Consider the following 23958-nt stretch of genomic DNA (forward strand, 5'->3'; position numbering starts at 1 on the left):
TACCTGCATTGCCCTCAGCCTCCTGTACTGTTCCAATGTATCTCAATGGGAGCTCAGGGACAGCACCTCACCTTTCAGCTCAGCCCTTTGTAAACCCAGAGTCAACATGGACCTCAGCAGTTTCTGAATGAACAGACAGTTGTCAGAACCTGGAACATTCTACCTGAAAAGGTACTGGAATTTGAGTCCAAAAGGACTTTTAATGGGAAGTTTGCAGGTAATTGAAAATATGAAGTTTACAGGTTAACATCATGAAGTGGGTGATTGGGTCTAAATCTGAGAGTTCTTACAAAGAGACGAGGTGTCATCTGGATAAATCTGTGCTCCCTCTCAGGCCAATATCTCCTTCCTCAGCTGCAGGGCCCAGAACAGAGCACATACCCAAAGGGTGACCCAACCATGAATTTGTACATCTTTCTGCTTAACAAAAATATTGGAGATATTTTACCACAAACAGAACAGACAAACCTTTCTCCTTTCACAGTTAAATGCCAATGATATTCAGATCCTGATGACTCCATTGACTGTAAAAACTTGCTTTTGAGATCCCAGCCTCAATTATTCTGATTTAATATCCTATGAAATGAATTCACAAAACAAAACTCTCTGGAAGAATATAAAGACATACTTTTCTCTTGGTATGTGCTTAATGTGTAAATGCCTCTCTTCAAATCGCACCCCCCGTCCTAGGAAGGGAACATGCACATGTGCCTCACCTGTACCTTGCCCCCAATAAAGATGGCAGCCACATCCCAGGGCCTGTCACTGCCTAAGGGCCGCAGCCATTTTCCCATCTGCTGCAAACGCGGGACTAAGAGTTCTAATTCAGACTTACAAACCACACAGAGTGTAATTAAAACGTCCCTAAAGTGACTCATTATCTCCCTGTCTCTGAGGCCACTCTCCCCTTCCCTGTTTGTGTCTCTCACATTCACCGACGGCCGAGTCACGTGGCACTGCACAGGCAGAGTTACTGGTGACGTGTCATCCCACTGGCCACGCCCCTCATTCACTCCCATTGTTTGGATGACCAGCTGGTTCCACTTGGTCCACCAGTCCCACCATTTTTTCCTATTGGTCCGAAGCTGCCATCAATCAGCTGGACCCCATTATGAGGTCAGTACTGGGATCCTCCCCCTGTCTGAATCAAACCCAGAAGGTGTATGGATGGTGTCAATCAGGAACAACAAGCAGAAGGTGCTGGGAAAGCTCAGCAGGTCTGGCAGCATCAGGGAACAGAAATCCAGTGGTCCTTCCTCAGATCTGATGGGAGCTGGGAAAATTAGAATCTTGACAGCATGGAAACAGGCTATTCGGCCCAAAACGTCCACGGCATTCCTCCGAAGAGTATCCCACCCAGACCCATTCCCATTCCCCTACCCTACTACTGTATATTTCTCCTGACTAATGCACCTAACCTATACATCCCTGAGCATTATGGGAAATTTAGCTTGGCCAATTCAACTAACCTGCAGATCTTTGTATTGCAGGAGATAGGCGTTAAAGCGTAAATAACAGGGAGGGACAGAACCCAAAGAGAGACTGGAGCATTTGGAAAGAAAAAGGAGTGGATTACAATCTGGCTGGGAGGGTGCATGGAGGGGACAGGAACCTGTGTCTGGCAGCATATCAGTGGAGGTGGCGGAAATGGCGACTGATGATCTATGTTCTGCTGCAAAAACAGACCCTGAGCTTCCAGCTGCCTGCCACTTTAACACACGAGCCTGTTCCCTGGCCAACATCTCGATCTCATGCTTACTGCTGTGTTCCAGTGAAGCCAGAACATACCAAATGGTCCCGTATTTCAATGACTGCAATTTCCCCTCCCATGTAGTCAATACCAGCCAATGTATCTCCTCCACTTCCTGCACCTCTGCTTTTGAAACCCACCCCTCCAACTGCAACAAGGATAGAACTCCCCCCACCAAGTCCTTACCTTCCACCCAGATACATACATCATCCTCTGCCTTTTCCACCACAAACAATCAGACCACACCACCAGATTCTTAAGGTGTTTAATAGAATCAATACTGATGTGTCTAAGGGTAAATACTGAGAGGGGAGTCTGAAACCAGATTCTGAGCCAGTCACCGAATCAAGGGTTCTGCTTTGGATTCGTCAAGTTTAAGGCAACACTGACACGGGTAAGGGCTTTCAGTAGTAATGGAGCTAGGGTGAAGAGGAGAAAAGCAACAGTTTAGAGATTGGGATTCCTGGTGTTTGGGATTGTGTCGATGTCTAATCAGAAGGTCATCTTCGCGTCAGATATAACAGCAGTATTGTGAAGAGTCTAGTTCTGCTGCATCGTTCCCAGTGAGAGGGAGAGGTCCAGCAGTAAGGGAAAGGAGTGTGTAAGGCAATGGGTTTAACCTTGACAATGTTTCATTGGAGGAAACTGCACCTAATCGAGTAGTGGGAATGTGGTAAGCAGTTTGATAACTGAGTAACAGTGGAGTAATGGGAGAGGGATGATGGGGAGGGAGAGCTGAGCATCATCAGTGTACATGTGAAACCCAACATGGTACTTTTGCACAATGTCACCTCCTGGCAGTATGTAGGCAAGATACAGGAGGGGCCAAGGATAGATCCATGAGGGACACCAAATGCAAGGAATTCAGGAAGGAAAGGGAGAGTGGAGATGGAGCAGGATTTTCCAACCACCGTGAGGTCAAATGTCAGTTTTTCACAGAATGGGAGAGAAGGACATAACCAGAAAAGACAGAACAAGGAACAATGTCTGTGAATCGGTGAGGGAGACTGATGAGGAGAAAAGAGAGTTGGAAAGTCTATGGTTTAGTGCGATTAGGGTTAAGGGTCAAGATGAGCTCTGATAAGGCTTGACATGAGATGAGATTGGAGAAAGATGTAGGTATGGACAAAAACCAGGAACACCACGTGAGGCAGTTTGGCTCGGCGGGCGAGTGGGAGGGAGGGAGGGAAGCAGCAGATCGGATTATCTCAGTCTTAGTGACAGAGAAACTCCATGTGCTCCAAACTCTTGCTGTTAGAGAGAAGGATGGAGGAGACAGGATGATGGACAGTGTTTCACAAAGAAACAAAACCTGGGTAAGTGATATTTAAAGTGAGTGAACAAACCTAATGTATTTAACGTTTATCCAAAATATTAAAACAAACGACTGAAGTCCTGGTTCGAATCCCATCTTGGCAGATGGCGGAATCTGAATTCAAGAAAAAATAACTGGAATTAGGAATCTCCTGATCTCCATGGAAACATTGTCAATGGCAGAAAAAACCCTGCCAACCTGACAGTGGCCCAGCAACCTACTCACTGTATTAATCACTGCAAAGTCTCAACAAAGGAATGAAACTGGATGGACCACTCGTCATCTAAGAAGGAACCAGAAAATACAACCACAGAATCAGCCCTCTCGATGGTGCCATGTCCTCCAGACTAACATCTGGATTTTGGTGCCAAAATGTGCAGAGCTGTCTCACAGACCAATCAAGGAACAGCCTGACATAGTCATACTCATGAAATCAACCCTTACAGACAATGACCAGACACCACCATCACCATCCCAAGATATTGAGATTGTGATGATGGAAAAGCACAACAGGTCAGGCAGCATCTGAGGAGAAGGAGAATCGATGTTTCGAGCCTAAGCCGTTCATCAGCCTGACCTGCTGTGCTTTTCCAGCACCAGACCCTTGACTCTGATCTCCAGCATCTGCAGTCTTCACTTTCTCCTGTAATCTCTGGATATGTCCTGCCCCACCAGCAGGACAGACCAAGCAGATATCGTGGCATAAGACAGGGAGGATTTGCCCTTGCAGTACTCAGCATTGACTACGGACACTAGGAAATCTCATGGCTCCTGCTGATTACCACGTACCGTCCTCCCTTGGCTGATGGATCAGTTCTCCTTCATGTTGAGCAACATTTGAAGGAAGCACTGAGGAAGTAAAATGGTGTCAAACGTATTCTGGGTACAGGATTTCAATGTCCACAATCGAGACTAACTCTGCAACAGAATTACTGACTGAGCTGGCCAGGTCCTGAAGGACATAGCTGCTCAACTGAGTCTGCAGCGGGTGGTGAAGGAACCAACAAGTGTGTAAAACATACTTGATCTCATTGTTATGAATTGACCAGCGGCAGATATATTTGGCCATGACAGTATCGGTAAGAGCGACTATCACACATTCCTTTTGGAGACACAAGTCTTGCCTTAAAGTTGAGAAAAACCTGCATTGTGTTGAGTGACACTATCACCATTCTAAATGGGACAGATTTTGAAGAGATGTAGATCTCAAACTGGGTATCTCTGAGAACTGTACTCCAGCACAATCTGTAATCTGATGCGTTTGTAAGTCTGGCACTCGCCCGTCACAATGGACAGTAAAGGAGGGCCTGCCAAGAGTAGCACCAGGAAGACCTAAAAATGAAGTGCCAACCTGGACCTAAAAATGAAGTGCCAACCTGGTGAAGCTACCAAACAGGACCATCTGCATATCAAACAGCATCAGCAGCAAACAACAGATCTAAACGGTCCCACAACCAATGGAACAGATCGGAGCTCTGCAGTTCTGCCACACCCAGTTGTGAACTGTGATGGACAATTAAACAACTCACTGCAGGAAGCATCACAGATATCCCCACCCTTACTGATGGAGGGGCCTCACACACCCATGCACCAGATAAGATGACAGCATTTGCAGCAATCTTCAGCCAGACGTGTCAAGTGGATGATCCATCTTAGCCTTCTCCAGTGGTTTCTAACATCACAGATGTGAGTTTTAAGCCAGTTCGATTCAGTTTGAATAACATCAAGAAATGGTTAAGTAGTGCAAAGGCTATGGGTCCTGCAAATATTCTGGCAATAATACTGATGGTCTGTGCTCCAGAACTTGCCAACCACCAAGCCAAGTACTGCTCCAGCACTGGCATCTACCGACAATGTGGAACATTGCCCAGGGATGTTCAACACAAAAACACAGGGCAATCCAACCCAGGCAATTTCCCTCTATCAGTCTACACTCGATTAGCAGTAAAGTGATGGAAGATGTCATCAACAGGGCTATCAAGCAGCAGCTGCTCAGCAACAGCCAGCTGAGTGACACTCATTTTAGGCTCCACCAGGGCCACTCAGCTCCCGATTGTGATACCGCCCTGATTCACAGCCTGACAACTAACTGAATCCCAGAGGTGAGGTGAGAGTGACAGCCCAGTCCCACTACAAGATCACTAATTCCAGCTGATTCCACCCTCATCTCAGCTCATTTACTAAAACTCTCATCCATCGTGTGTTATCTCCAGACTTCATTATCCAAACACACTCCTGGCCAGCTTCCCACATTCAACCTCCCTGTAATTTCAAGAAAATCTAAATCTCTGCTGCCCAAGTACTCCCTCGTACCAAAACTTGTTGATTCATCAAAAGGCTGCTATTCATAATCAACAACATAGAGCCACAGAGATGTACAGCATGGAAACAGACCCTCAATCCAACCCGTCCATGCCGACCAGATATCCCAACCCAATCTAGTCTCACCTGCCAGCATCCGGCCCACATCCCTCAATTTAAAATTCTCACCCTTGATTTAATTCCTGATTGTGATCATCCCAAGCTCGCCGCATCACACATCCTTGAAGACTTCGACAACCCATTCTGTTCGAGACTCCCAATGATTGTTAATTCATTACTTCACCTGTGTGGCTGTTTCTAAAGTTGCTGAAGCAGCTTGGTCTGAAATTCGCAGCTAAAACCTCACAGGTCTGCTTTCCACCTTTAAGACATTCCTCAAAACCTGCTTATTTGACAACGCTTTTGGTCACCTGACCTAATATCACCATCTCTGGCCTGATGTTGAAAATTCTCAATAATATTTTTGTGGAATTATAAGCAGGATAATAAAAATACAAACTGTTGTTTATTTGGATATTATCTTCAGATCTTTCCTGTTGCTGAATGAATACTCTGTAATGTCTCTTACCCAACCACATTGTGGAAGCACCTTCACCACACAAACTGCAGCTGTACAAGAAAGTCAAATATCACCCTCTCCACAGGCAACAGGACTTTGGCATTAATCACTGGTATCTGTGGAAGGAGAAACACAGTTGATGTTTCAAGGAGTGCAAAATGGATTACAGGGAATGAAAATGGTGCAGAATGAGATAGTCAGAAATGGAAGGAAAATACACTTGCTTATTGGAAAAAGGAATTCTTGACTGCTAAAGATTTTACAGAAAATATTGATAAGCAGCACATGGTCAGGGGCTGGGAGGCAGTGAAAAATTAACTTACAAAAATGTCTGTAAAAATAATAGCAAAATACCAAACAGACCAAAAATACACCTATTGTTCGAGACTGAGGAAGCCAGATATTGACAAAGTGGTCATGAGGGAGCCCAGAGATGAAGCAGAGCAGTATAAGCTGTTATGATCCCACAGTCATAGAGATGTATAGCACCAACACAGACCCTTCAGTCTAACTCATCCTTGCCAAACAGGAATCCGAACCTAGTCTATTCCATTTGCCAACACTTGGCCCATATCCCTGTAAAAGCTTCCTAATCATATCATGTGTCCATTGAGATGCCTTTAACATGTTTTAATTGTACTAGCCTCCACCACTTCCTCTGGCAGCTCATTCCACCCACTGCATGAAAGAGTTGTCCTTTCGGCCCCTTTGAAATTTTATCTGTTCACCCTAAAGCAATGTCCTCTACTTTTGGACACCACTACTCCAGAGAAAACACCTTGTTCATTTACTCTATTCATGCCCCTCATGATTGTATAAACCTCCATAACATCACCGCTCAGCTTATGGCACTCCAGGGAAAACAGCCACAGCCTTTTATGCCTCACCCTACACCTCAAATCCTCCAACCCTAACAACATCCTTGTAAGTCTTTTTTCGAAACCTTTCAAGTTTCACAGCACCCTTCTGATAGGAGGCAGGCCAGAATTGCACACAATATTCCAAAAGTGGCCTAACGAATGTCCTATACAGCAACATGACCTCCCACATCCTATGATCAATGTTCTAACCAATAAAGGAAAATATACTGAACACCTTCTTCATCTTCCTATCTACCTGCAACTTGACTTGCAAGGACTATGAACCTGCGGTCCAAGGTCTCTTTATTCTGCAAACGTCTCCAGGGCCTTGCCATTCAGTGTCTAAGTCCTGCCGTGATTTGCTTTTCCAAACTGCAGCACCTAACATTTACCTAAATTAAACCCCATCTGATCAATATATCATTGTCATCTGAGGTAACCTTCTTCATTTGTATGACCTGCAAACTCATTTACGATACCAAATTATTTAAATGAATGACGAAACAAATCCAGAAATAAACATCCATTTCTCTGAGTTTGAATGTGCTCTGTGAAAATCCTGCCCAATGACTCTGTACCAGGAGAAAGGCTGCACCTTGCCCCCTAAAAAGCTGGTGGCTCCGCACGTGTCCAGTGAATTTTTGACCCAAATAAAGATGGCGGCACACACCCATGCCTGCAGCCACACTGAGGCAATTCCCCGTTTACTGAAAATACGATACTGGGATGTTCAAATTTGTGTTTTCCGATGTGCACATTTTGTTTGCAAAACCTCTCCGCTCACACAGAATCTCTCACCTCCTGCGGTTCCACAGACAGCCTTGATGATTTTTGCGGGTACCTATTCTCTGCCTGGTTACTCGTTTGTCCTTAGTGTATTTGTACAATCACTTTGGATTCTCCTTAAACCTATTTCCTGAAGCTATCTCACGTCCCCTTTTTGCCCTCCTGGTTTACCTCGAGTATACTCTTACTGCCCCTATACTCCGCTCGGGATTCACACAAAAACAGCTCTCTGTACCTGCCATATGCCTCCTTCATTTTCTTGACCAGGCCCTCAATTTCTTTCAATAGGCTGCATTCTCTACACCTACCAGTCTTGGCCTTAACAGGAACACATTGTCTGTGTACTCTCATTGTCGCAGGCCTATGGAGGCAATGGCAGATGAGGACAGAGAAGCAATCATTCTCAGTAAAGAGGTAATGTTGGGAAAGATAACAGCCGAAAGGTAGATGGGTCTCCTGGCCCTGATGGAATGCATCCCAGGGACTAAAGGAGATGGGGGGGGGGCTGGGGGTAGTAACAAATAGACCTCGTGATAATTCACTACCATTTGTTGGATTCTGGGATGGTTTTGACAGACTGGAAGCTGCAAATGTGGTGCCACTATTTTTCAAAACGGACCCGTTAGCTTAACTTCTGTAGTGGGGAAAATGCTTGAATCTCTCAAGGAAGTAGTGGTGAGATATCTGGGTAGAAATTGTCTCATTGAGCAGACAAAGCATGGATTCATGAAAGGCAGGTCACGTTTAACGCATTTACTGGAATTATTTGAGGATACGACGAGTGCGTTGGACAAGATGGACTCGGTGGATGTGATGTACCTGGATTTCCAGAAGGTATTCAATAAGTTGCCACATAAAAGGCTGCTGTATAAGGTAAAGATGCATGGCATTATGGGTAATTATCATTGATACAGGATCGGTTAACCAACAAAAAATAAAGAATGGGGATAAACGGGTGTTTGGATTAGTGTTGGCACTACAACTATTTGCAATTTACACAAATGTTTTGGAGTTGAGGACCAAGTGTACGGTGTCAGAGTTCACATTTGATACAAAGATGAGGTAGAGCAATGTCTGCAGAGGCCTCTGTCAGTCTGCACAGGGACATAGATAGGTTAAGTGAGTGGGTAAGGGTCTGGCAGATGGAGTTCAATGTTGGGATATGTGAGGTCATCCATTTTGGTCGGACTAACAGCAAACTGGATGATGAAATGGTGAAAACGTGCATCATGCTGCTGTACAGAGGGAGCTGGGTGTCCTTGTGCATGAATCACAGGAAGTTGGTTTGCAGGTGCAGCAGGTAATTAAGGCAGTGAAGGGAATATTGTCCTTCATTGCTAGAGGGATGGTTATGCTGCAGCTGTACAGGGTGCTGGTGAGGCCACACCTGGAGTACTGTGTACAGGTTTGGTCTCCTTACTTCAGGAAGGATGTACTGAGACTGGAGGGAGTACAGAGGAGGTTCACTAGTTTGAGTTGGGAGTTGAGGGTTGGTGTATGTGGAGAGATTGAGAAAACTGGTTCTATAGTCATTGTAATTTAGAAGAATGGGAGGTTGCATCAGAAAAAATAAAATTATGAAGGGAGTAGATAAGATAGAAGCAGGGAGGCTATTTCCACTGGGGGCGGGTCAAACTACAGAGCATTACCTCAAAATAAGGGGGAGCAGATTTAGGACTGAGTTCAGGAGGAGCTTCTTCAGCTAAAGGGTTGTGAATCTGTGGAATTCCCTGCCGAGTGCAGCATTTGACATTATCAACTTGACTATCGTTAGGTCAAAATGTAGATTTGTGAACAGGAAAGGAATGAAGGGTTATGGTGAGAGAGCAGGAATGTGGAGCTGAGGCCATGAAAAGATCAGGCCTGATCTTATTGAATGGTAGAGCAGGCTTGAGGGGCCAGATGAAAGTTCTTGCCTTGTGCCATCAAAATTGGCCTTTGTCCAATTCAGAACCTTAACTTTTCAATCTGGTCTATTATTTTCTGTAACTATTTTAAAAATAGAATTATCAGAGAATCCCAACAGTGTGGAAACAGGTCATTCAGCCCATCACATTGATACTGACCCTGAAAGCCTCCTAACCTGCCCCTGTAACATTGCATTTCCCAGGGCCACCCAACCTGTACATCCCTGAACATTATGCGCAATTCAGCCCGGATTATCCACCCAACCTGCACATCTTTGGACTGTGGGAGGAAACCAGAGGGCCCAGACGAAATCCATGCAGAAAACCCCAATAAGGTGATCATCCCATTCTCATTTCCCAGTTCCACCTAAATAACTTCACTGACCATATTCCCAGAAATATCCTCCCTAAGCAAAAACATAATGCTATTTCGAATCAAAAATGCCACTCCCCCCTCCTCTCTTATCCCCCTTTCTATCCTTGCTATAGCATCTATACCCTGGGAACATTAAGCTGCCAGGCCTATCCATCCCTGAGTGATGCCTCTGTAATTACTATAATATCCCAGTGCCATGTTCAAAACCATACCCTGAGCTCATCGGCCTTCCCTGTCAGGTGACTTCTATTGAAGTAAATGCAGTGCAACTGCTCAGTCCGTCTTCATTCTGTGCCTTGCCCTTGCCTGCCTTGACTATTTGACTTCTGAACTGTACCAGCCTCAGACATACCTCTTTTCTCACTATCTTCTTGGGTTTACACCCACTCCCTCACTGGTTTAATGCCTCCCGAGTATCACTGGCAAGTCTCCCTCCCTTCCAATTCAGGTACAATCCATCCTTCTTATGCAGGTCAACTCTACTCCAGAGGAGATCACAACGATCCAAAAAAACGTGAATCCTTTTCCCCTGCACCAGCTCCTTAGCCACTCATCCAGCACCTCCTCCTCCTCCTCCTCTGTAATATGGACATTTTTCAAGATGTCACCATTTATTTCCCCACATTCTATATCTCCCATGTACTTCTTCACAGTAAACACTAATGCAAAATACTTGTCTCCCTATCTCGCCCATCGCCTGCAGCTCCACTCAATGGCTGCCTTGCTGATCTTTGAGGGTCTCTATTTTCTCCCTAGTTATCCTTTTTTTCTTCATGTATTTACAAAAGCCCTTCGGATTATCCTTAACCCTATTTGCCAAAGCTATCTCACGTCCCTTTTTTGCCTCCTGATTTCCCTCTTAATTATACTCCTACAGCTTTTATACTCAAAAATTTTTTTGATTGGAATAAATGCAAAATATAACATCTTGACAAAACAAACGAGGGCAGGACTTATACTCAATAAAAGTAGGGCCTTGAGTAGTGATATGGGAACAAAGAGACCGAGGGCTTCAGGTCTTTGAAGTTTGTGTTACATGTAGACAGGGTGGTTAAGAAGGTGCTTAGCACACTTACCTTCATTGTTCAGACCTCTGAGTCCAGGAGTTGGGACGTTATGTTGAGGATGTACAGGACGTTGGGGAGGCCTCTTCTGGAATACTCTGTCCAGTTCTGGTTGTGCTGTTATAGGAAGGATATTATTAAATTGGAGCAGGTTCAGAAGAGATTTACCAGCAGGTTGCCATGAATGGAGGGATTGTGTTCTAAGGAGAGGCTGGATAGGCTGGGAATTTTTTTCACTGGCATGCACAAGGTTGAAGGATGACCTTATTAGAGGTTTACAAAATCAGAAAGAGTGTAGATAAGGTGAATGGCCGGGGGAGAGGGGGATTCAAAACTCGGGTGCATTCATTTTGAGAAGAAATGAGAAAGATTTGAGGAAAGACATTAGGGTTTTTAAAAAAAAATTACACACGTGGAATGAACTTCCAGAGGAAGCGGTAGCTGTGAATACAATCACAATATTTAAAAGACCTGCAGATAAGTACATAAATAGGAAATATTTGGATGGATATTGACCAATCAGAGGCAGGTACAATTAGTTCAGTTTGGAATTATGGTCGGCATGGACTGGTTGGACCACAGGGCCTGTTTCCTTGCTGTATAATGTTAGGACTCTAATTCTCACTAACTCTAAATTCCTCCATCCTCAACTCTCCCGATCACTGTCACTTCATCCAGCCTCACAACTCTTCTTTATTTATAGAATTCCTCACCAGCCACAGAACGCTCCCTATCTCATGTCCTCCAGTTTCTGAGATCTCTGTGATATGTGCCTTTCTTTAGTTCCAGCCTTGAGGATGCCCGCATTCACTCCGATTGGTTGGACGACAAACTGGTACAACCTGGTCCTCCAGTACTGCCCTCTGCCCCCCATTGGCCTGCGCTGACATCAATCTTCGGGCCCCATTGTGATGAGAGTGGAGGGCTCCTCCCTCTCTCTGCCCTCGGATGAGCTTCAACATTCACAGTCAATGGGGCAGTATCACAGAGCACAGGGGCTGGGGCTATTCAGCCCATTTGGGATGTACCCTCTCCCTCTGGAGATGCTGCAAATCTGTCCCAGTACCCTTCCCATTTGCCCATAGCCCCCCAAATCTTCCCTTAAAAAGTAAAATTCCAAATCTGTTTATGAATAACTGCTGAGTCTGTGTCCAGCTGCCATTCAGACTGTTCCAGATACTCAGAACTTACTGAATAAAATAATGTTCACATAATTTGCCAATTACCTGAAAATAGTTACTAAAATTGTGACATTGTTAACAATTCCCCTCTCTCTGCAGATTAGATATCCTAGAAACAAATTTGCACCTGGTCAAAATCACTGTTTAACCTTCTCAGCTCCAAGGACAATTATCTGTGCTTCTGCTAGCTCTCCACAAAAGAGGAACACATCTTATTTTCAGTTATTAGTGTCATAGAGATGTACAGCACAGAAACAGACCTTTGGTCCAATTGGTCCATGACAACTCGGAATCCTCAACAAATGGAGCCCCATTTGCCAGCTATTGGTCCGTATCATATTCACGTACCCAATCGGATGCCTTTCAAATGTTGTAATTGAATCAGCCTCCACTACTTCATCTGGCAGCTCATTCCACACATACACCACACACCGCTTGAAAACTTTGCTCCTTAGATCCGTTTTTAATCTTTGCCCTCTCAACTTAAGCCCATGTGATCTTGTTTTGAACCCACCTAACTGGGGGGAAAAGACCCTGGCTGTTCACCTTATCCATGCCCCTTATGATTTTATAAATCTCCATGAAGTCACCTCTCAGTATTTGACTCTCCGAGGAAATTAACCCTGGCCTATTCAGCCTCTCCTTGTAGCCCAAATCCTCCAACCCTAGCAAAGTCTTTGTAAATCTTGTCTGAACTCTTTCAAGATTCACAACATCCTTTCCAGAACAGGGAATTTCGAACTTAAAACATAATTCCTGAAATGGCTTAATCAATGTCCTGTCCAACCACAATTTGACGTCCCAGCTTCTGTACTCAATGCATTGGCCAATAAATATAAGCATACCAAACACCACCTTCACTTGTCTGCCTACCTGCGACTCTACTTTCAAGGAACAATGAACCTGTACTCCATGGTCTCTATGTTCAGCAACATTCCCAAGGACTTTAAGTGTACAAGTCTTGCCCTGATTTGCCTTTCCAAAATCCAACAGCTTACATTTGTCTAAATTGAACCCAGTCTGCCATTCCTCACTCCAATGGCCCATCTGGTTAAGATTCTGTTGCATTCTGAACTAACCTTCTTCATTGTCCACTACACCTCCAATTTTGGTGTCTTCTGTAAACCCACTGACCATATCTCATCTCTTCACATCCAAGTCATTTATTTAAGGGCCCAATATCCATTCCAGCAGGACAATGCTGCTCACAGGCCTCCAGTCCACAAAGCAACCCTCCATCGCCATCCTCTGCCTCCTACCTTCAAGCCAGTTTTGTATCCAAATGGCTAGTTCTCCCAACATTTCATGTTATCTAACCTTGCTAACGAGTCTGCTTTGTGGAACATCGTTCAGGGTCCATATAGACAACGTCCACAGTCTGCCTTCATCAATCATCTTTGTCACATCTTCAAAATAACTCAATCAAGTTAGAGAGAGAGAATTTCCCACACACAAAGCCACGTTGACTATCACTAATCATTCCTCATTTTTCCAAATACACGTAAATCCTGTCCCTCAGAATCCCTTCCAACAACTTACCTACCACTGACGTTAGGTTGACTGTTCTCTTGTTCCCTGGCCTTTCCTTACCACGTTTTTTAAATAATGGCACCCATCTTCCAGCACCTCACCTGTCACAAACATTGATATAAATACCTCAGGGAGGGGCACTGCCATCACCTTCCTAGCTTTCCACAAATTTCTGGGATACACCTGATCAGGTCCCAGGGATTTATCCACCTTGCTACTGTTTAAGACATCCAGTACTTCCTCCTCTGTAATATAGACACTTTTCAAGTTATCACTATTTATTTCTCCAGACTCTCTAGAATAGAATAGCAGAGTATTTCTCCCAATTCCTGTTGTTCCATAGATGGCCTTGTTGATCGTTAAGGGGTCCTATTCTGTGTCTGGTTATTATTTTATCCTTAAAGTATTTGTAGAATCTCTTTGGATTCTCCTTAAACTATGTCCTAGAGATATTTCAAGTCCCCTTTTTGCTCTCCTGATTACCCTCGAGTATATTCCTGTAAAAATGTGATCCTGTACTCCCGATTCCGCCGCCTCTGCCATATCTGCTCCCAGGAGAAGCAATTCCACTCCAGGACATCCCAGAAAGGTTTCCTCTTTCAAGGACCGCATTTCCCTCCCACTTGATCAACAATGCACTCCAACGCATATCCTCCACTTCCTGTACCTCTGCCTTCCCCCACCCTCCAACAACAATAAGAATATAATCCCCCAGTCCTCACCTGCCACCCACTAATCTCCATTAACCTCTGCTATGTCTGCTACCTACAGTCAGACCCCACCACCAGGGATATATCTCCCTCCCCAGCCCTTTCTATCTTCCGCAGAGACCATGGGATGTTTGGTGCTGATGTGCTGCCCCACGGATACCTCAGTCACTCACCCTACCAAATGGCCTAGTGAGATTATCATTAGATGGATAATCCAGACACCCAGATAATGTTCTGGGGCCCAGGGTTTGGATCCCATCACGGCAGTCAGTGGAATGTGAATTCAATAAAAATTTGGAATTAAGAATCTATTAAAGACCATGAATCCATTGTTGATTATTGCAAAAAAAAAAACCTCATCAGATTCACTAATATCCTTCAGGGAAGGAATCTGCCATCCCTACCTGGTCTGGCCTACATGTGACTCCAGACCCACAGCAATGTGGTTGACTCTTTACTGCCCTTTGGGCCCAGCCAGTGACACCCTCATCCTGTGAATGAATAACAAAGAAAGTCAAGTCTTGTACCCAACCATACTATTCTTACAGATAAGTGATCTCTTAGTAAATTTGCTTCTCAACTCCCTGCTGACTATTGGGGAAGGGGGTCAACATTACCATCCCAATAAGGAGATCATCCCTTTCTTATTTCTCAGTTCCACCTGTATAACCTGCCTCGATGTACTCCCAGGAATACCCTCTTGAAGCCCAGCTGTAATGTTATCCCTAATCAAAAATACCTCTCCCCCTGCTCTGTTGCCCCCTTTCTATCTTTGTTATAGCATCTATACAGTGAAACATTAAGCTGCTGGTCCTATCCATCATTAAGTCATGCCTCTGTAATTGCTATAATATCCCAGTGCGATGTTCAAAACCATACCCTGAGCTCCTCTGCCCGACCTATCGGGCCTCCTGCATTGAAATAAATGCAGTGTAACTGCTCATTCTGTGCCTTGCCCTTGTCTGCCTTGATTGTTTGACGTCTGAACTGTACCAGCGTCAGACTGAGCTCTTCCCTCACTCTCTCTCTCTCTGGGTTTACCCACATTCCTTCACTGGTTTAATGCCTCCTGAATAGCACTAGCAACTGTTCCCTTCCAGTACAATCCATCCTTCTAATGGAGGGCAATTCTACCCCACAAGAGATTCCAATGATCCAATAATGTGAACTCTTCTATTCCTATGTCATCGATACCAATAAACAACAGCCTCCCCTCAAAATGGTTATTCTCCCCTTTAAGAATATTCTGCTCCCTCTCTGAGACATCCTTATATAAAAATTACACATTCGAATAATAAACCATACACTCATCAGGTCATCATAAAAGGATTACAGGACACATTGAAGGTTTGGGGAGACCTTTTGAGAGAATGCGATGATTCAAAGGAGAATCTTTAAGCAGCAAATGGGATTGATCTGGAACACAATACTCACACACACAATGCAAATATCCAGATCCTGATATACTGAGTAATTCAATTAGAGTTTAGCAGAATATTTACTGAGATTACCATCTGAACGTCCACCTGTAATACAAGTTTATGAAATCTGTCACTATCAGTTCAAGTTAGAAACTCACACCATCCCCTCCTCGTGGCCCAGGATTACTGTACATATTACCCTTCAGGACATCAGCAGTCAACTCAGGGGGAAATCTGTGGGTTTCTAGGAGATTCCAACTTGAGATCTCATGTGACTGAACAAAGCAGTTCTTTGACACATTGGAGAAAATGATCCAAGCGTCAGTGAGTTATGGGGAACAAGAATTACTTTCTTTTCTTTCATTCCGTGCTGCCGCTCTGCCTCATCAATAAGACATGGGTGTGAAAGGCTAATGCCTAACGATGGGCAAGTTGTCTCCATCCTGACCAATGGGTAGGAAAATCTTCTCAATCACTCCAAAGCGTATCCCTAAAAAGATAGCAACTCTGTCTGCTTCCCACTGCCCAGCGCTCCCAGTAAATGTTTGGAAGAATGGGAAGGGGGGATATCTCCTAGAAAAGGCATAACTGTAAAGGTCTAAGAGGATTATGAAAAGGGAGAGATGCACAGGAGAAGGAGGCAACAAGTTGCCAGATGGGGTGTAACTTGGAAAAAATGGGAAATTGCTCATTTTGGAGGAGATAATAAAAGAACAAAGTACTATTTAAATGGTGGAAACTGTAGAAAGCTGCACCACAAAGGGACCAGGGGTAATTGTTCAGGAAACACAGAAAGCTACCACACAGTTACAACAGGGAATCAGGAAGGGGAATCGAATGTTTTGTTTCAAAAATTTTCAGTATTAGGGTTTGGAGTCTCTACCTGAGAGTAACGTGTGAAAGTGCTGGTGAGACCACCATATCTGCAGTAATGAGAGCAGTTTTGGTCCCTTTAGATAAGGAAATGTGTCACTTTATTGGAGGCATTTCAGGGAAGATTCAATGAGATGATCCCTGATTTGGAGGGATTATCGTTTAAATAAAGGCTGAAAAGGTTGGGACTCTACTCACTGGATTTTGGAGAAAGAGAGGTGATCTCATTGAGACAGATGGGAGTCTTTAGGGGTTGGACAGGACAAATACTGAGAGGGTGTGTCTGAGGGTAAACACTGAGAGGGGAGTCTGAAACCTGATTATGAGTCACGGAATCAAGGGTTCTGTTTTGGATTCAAGTTTAAGGCGACACAGGCGCGGGTACGGGGTTTCAGTAGCAATAGAGCTGGGGTGAGGTGGAGAAAAGCAACGTTTAAGAAATTGGAATTCCTGGTGTTTGTGATTGTGTGGATGTCTGATCAGAAGGTCACCTTGGGGTCAGATATAACAGCAATATTGTGAAGAGTGTCGTTCTGCTTCAGAGAGTTCCAGTGAGGGGGAGGGGCTCAGCAGAAACGTAAAGGTAAGGCAATGGGTTTAACCATGACAATGTTTCATTGGAGGAAACTGCAGCTAATCGAGTAGTAGGAGTGTGGTAAACAGTTTGATAACTGAGTAACATTGGAGTAATGGAGAGGGATGATGGGGAGGGAGAGCTGGGCATCGTCAGTGTACATGTCAAACCTAACACAGTGTTTTTGGATGATATCACCTCCTGGCACTATGTACGTGAGATACAGGAGAGACCAAGGATAGATCGTTGAGGGACACCAAATGCAAGGAATTCAGAAAGGAAAAAGAGAATGGAGATGGAGCAGGATTTTCCAACAACAGTGAGGTCAAAGATCAGTTTTTCACAGAATGGGAGAGAAGGACATAACCAAAAAAGAACAAAAGACAGAACAAGGAACAATATCTATGAATTGGCGAGGGGGGGTGATGAGGCAGCAGTGGAGGAAAGAGAGTTGGAAAGTGAGTTTAGCGAGATTAGGGTAAAGGGTCAAGGTGAGCTCTGATAAGGCTTGATAATCCCGCCTCAGGCGACTGACTGTGTGGAGTTTGCACGTTCTCCCCGTGTCTGCGTGGGTTTCCTCCGGGTGCTCCGGTTTCCTCCCACAGTCCAAAGATGTGCAGGTCAGGTGAATTGGCCATGCTAAATTGCCCGTAGTGTTAGGTAAGGGGTAGATGTAGATGTAGGGGTAGGGGTATGGGTGGGTTACGCTTCGGCGGGGCGGTGTGGACTTGTTGGGCCGAAGGGCCTGTTTCCACACTGTAAGTAATCTAATCTAAAAAAAAAGACACTGGAGAAAGATTTAGGTTTAGGACAAAAACCTGGAACACCACGTGAGGCAGTTTGGCTCAGTAGGCTAGTGGGAGGGAGAGAAACAGCAGATCGGATTATCTCAGTCTTAGTGACAGAGAAACTCCACGTGCTCCTCACTCGTTGTTGGAGGGGAGGATGGAGGAGACAGGATGATGGACAGTGTTTTACAAAGAAACAAAACCAGGGTTAGTGATACTTAAAATGAGTGATCAGACCTGATGTATTTAGCTTTTATCCAGAATATTAAAACAAATGACTGAAGTCCTGGTTCGAATCCCATCTTGGCAGACGGTGGAATCTGAATTCAAGAAAAAAAACAACGTATTAGGAATCTCCTGATCTCCATGCAACCATTGTCAATGGCGAAGAAAATCCTGCCAATCTGATAGCGGCCCAGCCAGCTACTTCACTGTATTAATCACTGCAAAGTCTCAACACAGGAATGAAACTGGATGGACAAGTTGGCGACTAACAAGGCACCAGAAAATACAACCACAGAATCAGCCCTCTCGATGGTGCAACGTCCTCCTCACTAACATATGGTTTTTGGTGACAAAATGTGGAGAGCTGTCTCACAGACGGGTCAAGGAACAGCCTGACATAGTCAAACTCACGGAATCATCCTTTACAAACAATGACCAGATACCACCATCACCATCCCTAGATATCGAGAGTGTGGTGCTGGAAAAGCACAACAGGTCAGGCAGCATCCGAGGAGCAGGAGAATCGACGTTTCAAGACTAAGCCCTTCATCAGCCTGACCTGCTGTGTTTTTCCAGCACCAGACTCTCGACTCTGATCTCCAGCATCTGCAGTCTTCACTTTCTCCTAAAATCTCTGGATATGTCCTGTCCCACCGGCAGGACAGACCAGGCAGAGGTGGTGGCACAGTGGTGTACAGACAGGGAGGATTTGCCCTGGGAGTGCACAGCATTGGCTCCGGAGACCAGTAGGTCTCATGGCTCCTTCTGATTACCACGTACCGTCTTCCCTTGGCTGATGGATCAGTTCTCCTTCATTTTGAACAGCACTAGGAGGAAGCACTGAGGAAGTAAAATGGTGTCAAACGTACCCTGGGTACAGGATTTCAATGTCCACTATCGAGACTTGGTATGCAACAGAATTACTGACTGAGCTGGCCAGGTCCCAAAGGATATAGCTGCTCAACTGAATCTGCAGCGGGTGGTGAGGGAAGCAACAAGAGCGTAAAACATACTTGATCGCATTGTTAAGAATTGACCAGCGGCAGATACATCTGGCCATGATAGTATCAGTACGAGCGACCATCTCACATTCCTTTTGGAGACAAAGTCTTGCCTTAACGTTGAGAAAAACCTCCATTGTGTTGAGTGGCACTATCATCGTTCTAAATGGGATAGACTTCGAAGAGATGTAGGATCTCAAACTGGGTATCTCTGAGGCACTGTGGGACATCAACAGCAGCAGAACTGTACTCCAGCACAATCTGTAATCTCATGGGTTTGTAAATCCCGCTCGCACCCATCACAATGGGCAGGAAAGGAGGGCATGCCATGAGCAGCACCAGGCAGACTTAAAAATGAAGTGCCAACCTGGTGAAGCTACCAAACAGAACTACCTGCATATCAAACAGCATCAGCAGCAAGCAACAGAGTTAAGTGATCCTCCATCCAATGGAACAGATCGGAGCTCTGCTGTTCTGCCACACCCAGTTGTGAACGGTGATGGACAATTAAACAACTCACTGGAGGAAGCATCACAGATATCCCCACCCTTACTGATGGAGGAGCCTCACACACCATGCACCAGATAAGTTAACAGCATTTGCAGCAATCTGCAGCCAGAAGTGCAAAGTGGGATGATCCATCTCAGCCTTCTCCAGTGGTTTCTAACATCACAGATGTGAGTTTTAAGCCAGTTAGATTAAGTTTGAATAACATCAAGAAATGGTTAAGTAGTGCAAAGGCTACATGCCCTGCAAATATTCTGACAATAATAAAGATGGTCTGTGCTCCAGAACTTGCCACCCACCAAGGCAAGTACCGCTCCAGCACTGGCATCTACCGACAATGTGGAACATTGCCCAGGGATGTTCCCCACAAAAACACAGGGCAATCCAACCCAGGCAATTTCCCTCTATCAGTCCACACTCGATCAGCAGTAAAGTGATGGAAGATGTTATAAACAGGGCTACCAAGCAGCAGCTGCTCAGCAACAGCCAGCTGAGTGACACTCATTTTAGGCTCCACCAGGGCCACTCAGCTCCCGATTGTGTTACCGCCCTGATTCACAATCTGACAACCAGCTGAATCCCAGAGGTGAGGTGAGTGTGACAACTCAGTCCCACTCCAAGATCACGAATTCTAGCTGATTCCACCCTCATCTCAGCTCATATACTGAAACTCTCATCCATTGTGTGTTATCTCCAGACTTCATTTTCCAAACACACTCAGGGTCAGCTTCCAACATTCAACCTCCCTGTAATCTCAAGAAAGTCTAAATCTCTGCTTGTTGATTCATCAAAAGACTCCTAATTAGAATCAACAGCATACAGCCATAGAGATGTACAGCAAGGAAACAGACCCTTCGGTCCAACCTGTCTATGCCGACCAGATACCCCAACCCAATCTAGTCTTACCTGCCAGCACCTGGCCAATATCCCTCAAGTTAAAATTCTCACACTTGATTTAATTCCTGGCTGTGATAATCCCTAGCTCCCTGCACCACACACACTTTGAGACCTCGACAACCCATTTTCTTCGAGACTCCCAACCATTTTTTAATTCATTACTTCACCTGTGTGGCTGTTTCTAAAGTTGCTGAAGCAGCTTGGTCTGAAATTCGCAGCCAAAACCTCACAGGTCTGCTTTCCACCTTTAAGACATCCCTCAAAACCTGCTTTTTGGCAATGCTTTTGGTCACCTGACCTAATATCTCCATCTCTGGCCTTATGTTTAAAGTTCTCAATAGTATTTGTGAAATTATAGGCATGATAATAGAAATACAAACAGTTGTTGATTTGGACATTATTTTCAAATCATCATCACTGTTGCTGAATGAATACTCTGTAATGTCTCTTATCCAACCACATTGTAGGAGCACCTTCACCACACAAACTGCAGCTGGACAAGAAAGTCAAACATCACCCTCTCCACAGGCAACAGGGCTTTGGCATTAATCACTGGTATCTGTGGAAGTAGAAACACAGTTAATGTTTCAGGGAGTGCAAAATGGATTACAGAGAATGAAAATGGTGCAGAATTTGATAGTCAGAAATGGAAGGAAAATACACTTGCTTGTTGGAAAAAAAAATTCTTGACTGTCAAAAATATTGAAGAAAAAAGTAATCTGATAATAGAGCAGTACATGGTCAGGGGCTGGGCCGCAGTGAAAAACCCTTTGTCTATAAATTACTTTCGAGACGGAGGAAGCTTGATATTGACAAAGTGGTCATGAGGGAGCCCAGAGGTGAATCAGAGCAGTATTGGCTGCTCTGACCCCAATGACTCTGTACCAGAGAAAGGCTGCACATGCGCCTGGCTGCACCTTGCCCCCTACAAAGATGGCGGCGGTGCCCATGTCCAGTGAATCGTTGTCCCGAATAAAGATGGCGGCGCTCACTCAGCCCTGGAGCCGCGCTGAGGCAATTCCCCGTTTACTGCAAACACGGGACTGAGACGTTCAAATTTGTGTTTTGCGACGTGCACAATTTGTTTGTAAAACCTCTCCGCTCATAGCAACACAGTTTTTCTCCCGTTTCCCTGTTTATTTCTTTCCTTACCGTATCGTTTCGCTCCATAACTTCCCGAGCATTCATTACATCTACTCGGCGCCGCGCGCGAGGGTGATCACATGGTTTAGTTTAGCTCCGCCCTTCATTTACTTTGATTGGTTGGAGGACCAACATCCCGCTCGGTCCTCCAGATCCGCCCACCGACCTTTCATTGGTCCGGTGCTGACATCAATCACTCGCGGGTCACTTTGTTAGCTAGAGCATGCGCAGTGCGGCCTGCTTTTGCTGATATGTTGGGTAATGTGATGGGAGAGTTTACTGAGGGGAGGAATTCCCTTTGTGTGAGCTCTGCAGTAGATTTCCTTTATTAATGGAGGGAATTGCCTTCCCACTCATGACTGTATAGCTGTGATTGATGAATCAATCTGAATCAGTACATAAACACCTCATTTTGAGATCTTTAGCACATTGTATCACGCTCTTCTTTGGAAACAAAAAAAACATGAAACGGAGCCTCAAGGAATCGGAGCAGGAGTAGGGCATTCATCGCCTTCAGCTTGTTCCCCATTCTATCAGATCATGGCTGGGCCAACCCAGATCTCAACACCTCTTTTATGCTTGATCCGCATAGCCCTCAACTGCTCAATAGTTCAAAAATCTATCTGCCCTCTTTTAAAATAATTTGAGACAGAATCACAGATTCCCTACTTTGTGGAAACAGGCCCTTCAACCCAACAAGCCAGAACAACCCTCCAAAGAGTAACCCAACTATTCCCCTCCCACATTTAACTTTCACAATTGTTTGGGCGAGAAAATTCTCGCCATTCACTGAGAAAAAAAAATTCTTTCCTTTTTCTAAAAAAAATGTTCCCTTATGTGATGTCCCCTGGTTTGAGACTTCACTGGTGCTAGAAGATCTCGTCAACATCTATCCTGTCAAGCTCCTCAGAACCTTGTTTCTATAAGATCACCCCTGCTTATCTATTCTTGATAGGTCAACCCTTTTGTCCTAAAAGCAGCTAAGTAAATCTTTTTTGAATAGTCTCCGATGTTAGTTTATCCTTTATTAAATATGGGAGCTAACACTGTATACAGTACTCCAAGTGAGGACTCAGCAACAGCCAGTGTGGTTAACCAATCCTCAGTCCATGCTAATACATTTCGCCGATACCATGAGCTCCTAAATTGTGCAATTAACTTTTATGTAGCACCTTATCATTTGCATTTTTAAAATCCAAATACAGAACATCATTGGATTGCCCTTCATCAGTCCTGCTTGTTATCTCCTTAATGAACTGTCACAAATCTGTCAAATATAGTTTCTCTTTCACAAAACCCAGTCTACCATGTTTAATGATAAGCTTTTCTAAATATCCTGCAATTTCTTACTTTAATATTCGACTCTGTAGATTCTTTCAGTAGATTTGCTAAGTATGATTCCCCTCTCTTAAATCCATGCGGACTCTGTCCAATCCTGTCACTGTTCAGTAAGAAACTTGACTGTACTCCAATATACTTAGTAAATGTATCTATTTATTTTTAAAAATTGATACTTATAAATGCTGGACCCATGCAATATCAATGAATTAGTGACTCTGAATTGGGGTTATAATGTTTTTTCTATTAATTCCTTTTTGTACTGTGTTATGCAGACAGCACCAAGTGATCACTCTTAATTGTGAGTAACTTTGAAAATAATATATTTTAAAAATGACATCCCAAAATGCTGCCTCATTATTGTGCAAGGAGGATTTTGCATTCAATAGTTTGCAGATAAAATTGAACAGATTTTTGCTGCAATTTGACCAGACTGCAGGTTACACCAAAGTGGCAACTCTGCTCACAAATTCTTATTTGACACTGCCCAAGGCGATACTGATGGGACTTCACTTTGCCATTCTGGGTCACCAGCTTTATTTCCAGGTTTAATCCTATAATCATCCGAGAGCTTGTAATTTTAGACAACTTCCCTTTTAGGTACATATGTAAATATCATACTGAAATGTTGCACTGAATGGTACCAAATCTGAAATTAGTCTCTAATCTGACCCTTCCACATATGTATTGGCATAGGTCTATGCCAGTTATTTTTCTGAAGCCTGTGATTCCTGATGAAGGGCTTATGCCTGAAACATCAATGCTCCTACTTCTCGCATGCTGCCTGACTTGCTGTGCTTTTCCAGCATGACACTTTTCGACTCTGATATC

The 23958-nt window shown here is 44.4% G+C and overlaps 1 long non-coding RNA gene across 3 annotated transcripts; it reads right to left on the reverse strand.

Annotated features, from left to right (window-relative positions):
* Positions 1-218: 218 nt before the first annotated feature.
* On the reverse strand, positions 219-21193 carry LOC140484536 (uncharacterized). 3 transcript variants are annotated; one of them, XR_011962243.1, is made up of 7 exons: positions 18254-20053; positions 15795-15886; positions 14765-14851; positions 10952-11056; positions 5956-6062; positions 3097-3179; positions 219-576 (listed from the first exon to the last, which is right to left on the reverse strand). It is a non-coding gene; the product is annotated as an uncharacterized lncRNA (long non-coding RNA). The 3 variants fall into 3 exon arrangements; XR_011962244.1 differs by lacking the exons at positions 15795-15886; positions 18254-20053 and adding an exon at positions 21027-21193; XR_011962242.1 differs by lacking the exon at positions 15795-15886.
* Between the last annotated feature and the right edge of the window lie 2765 nt (positions 21194-23958).

The sequence above is a fragment of the Chiloscyllium punctatum genome, chromosome 13 (assembly GCF_047496795.1).
Source record: "Chiloscyllium punctatum isolate Juve2018m chromosome 13, sChiPun1.3, whole genome shotgun sequence".
Lineage (NCBI taxonomy): Eukaryota > Metazoa > Chordata > Chondrichthyes > Orectolobiformes > Hemiscylliidae > Chiloscyllium > Chiloscyllium punctatum.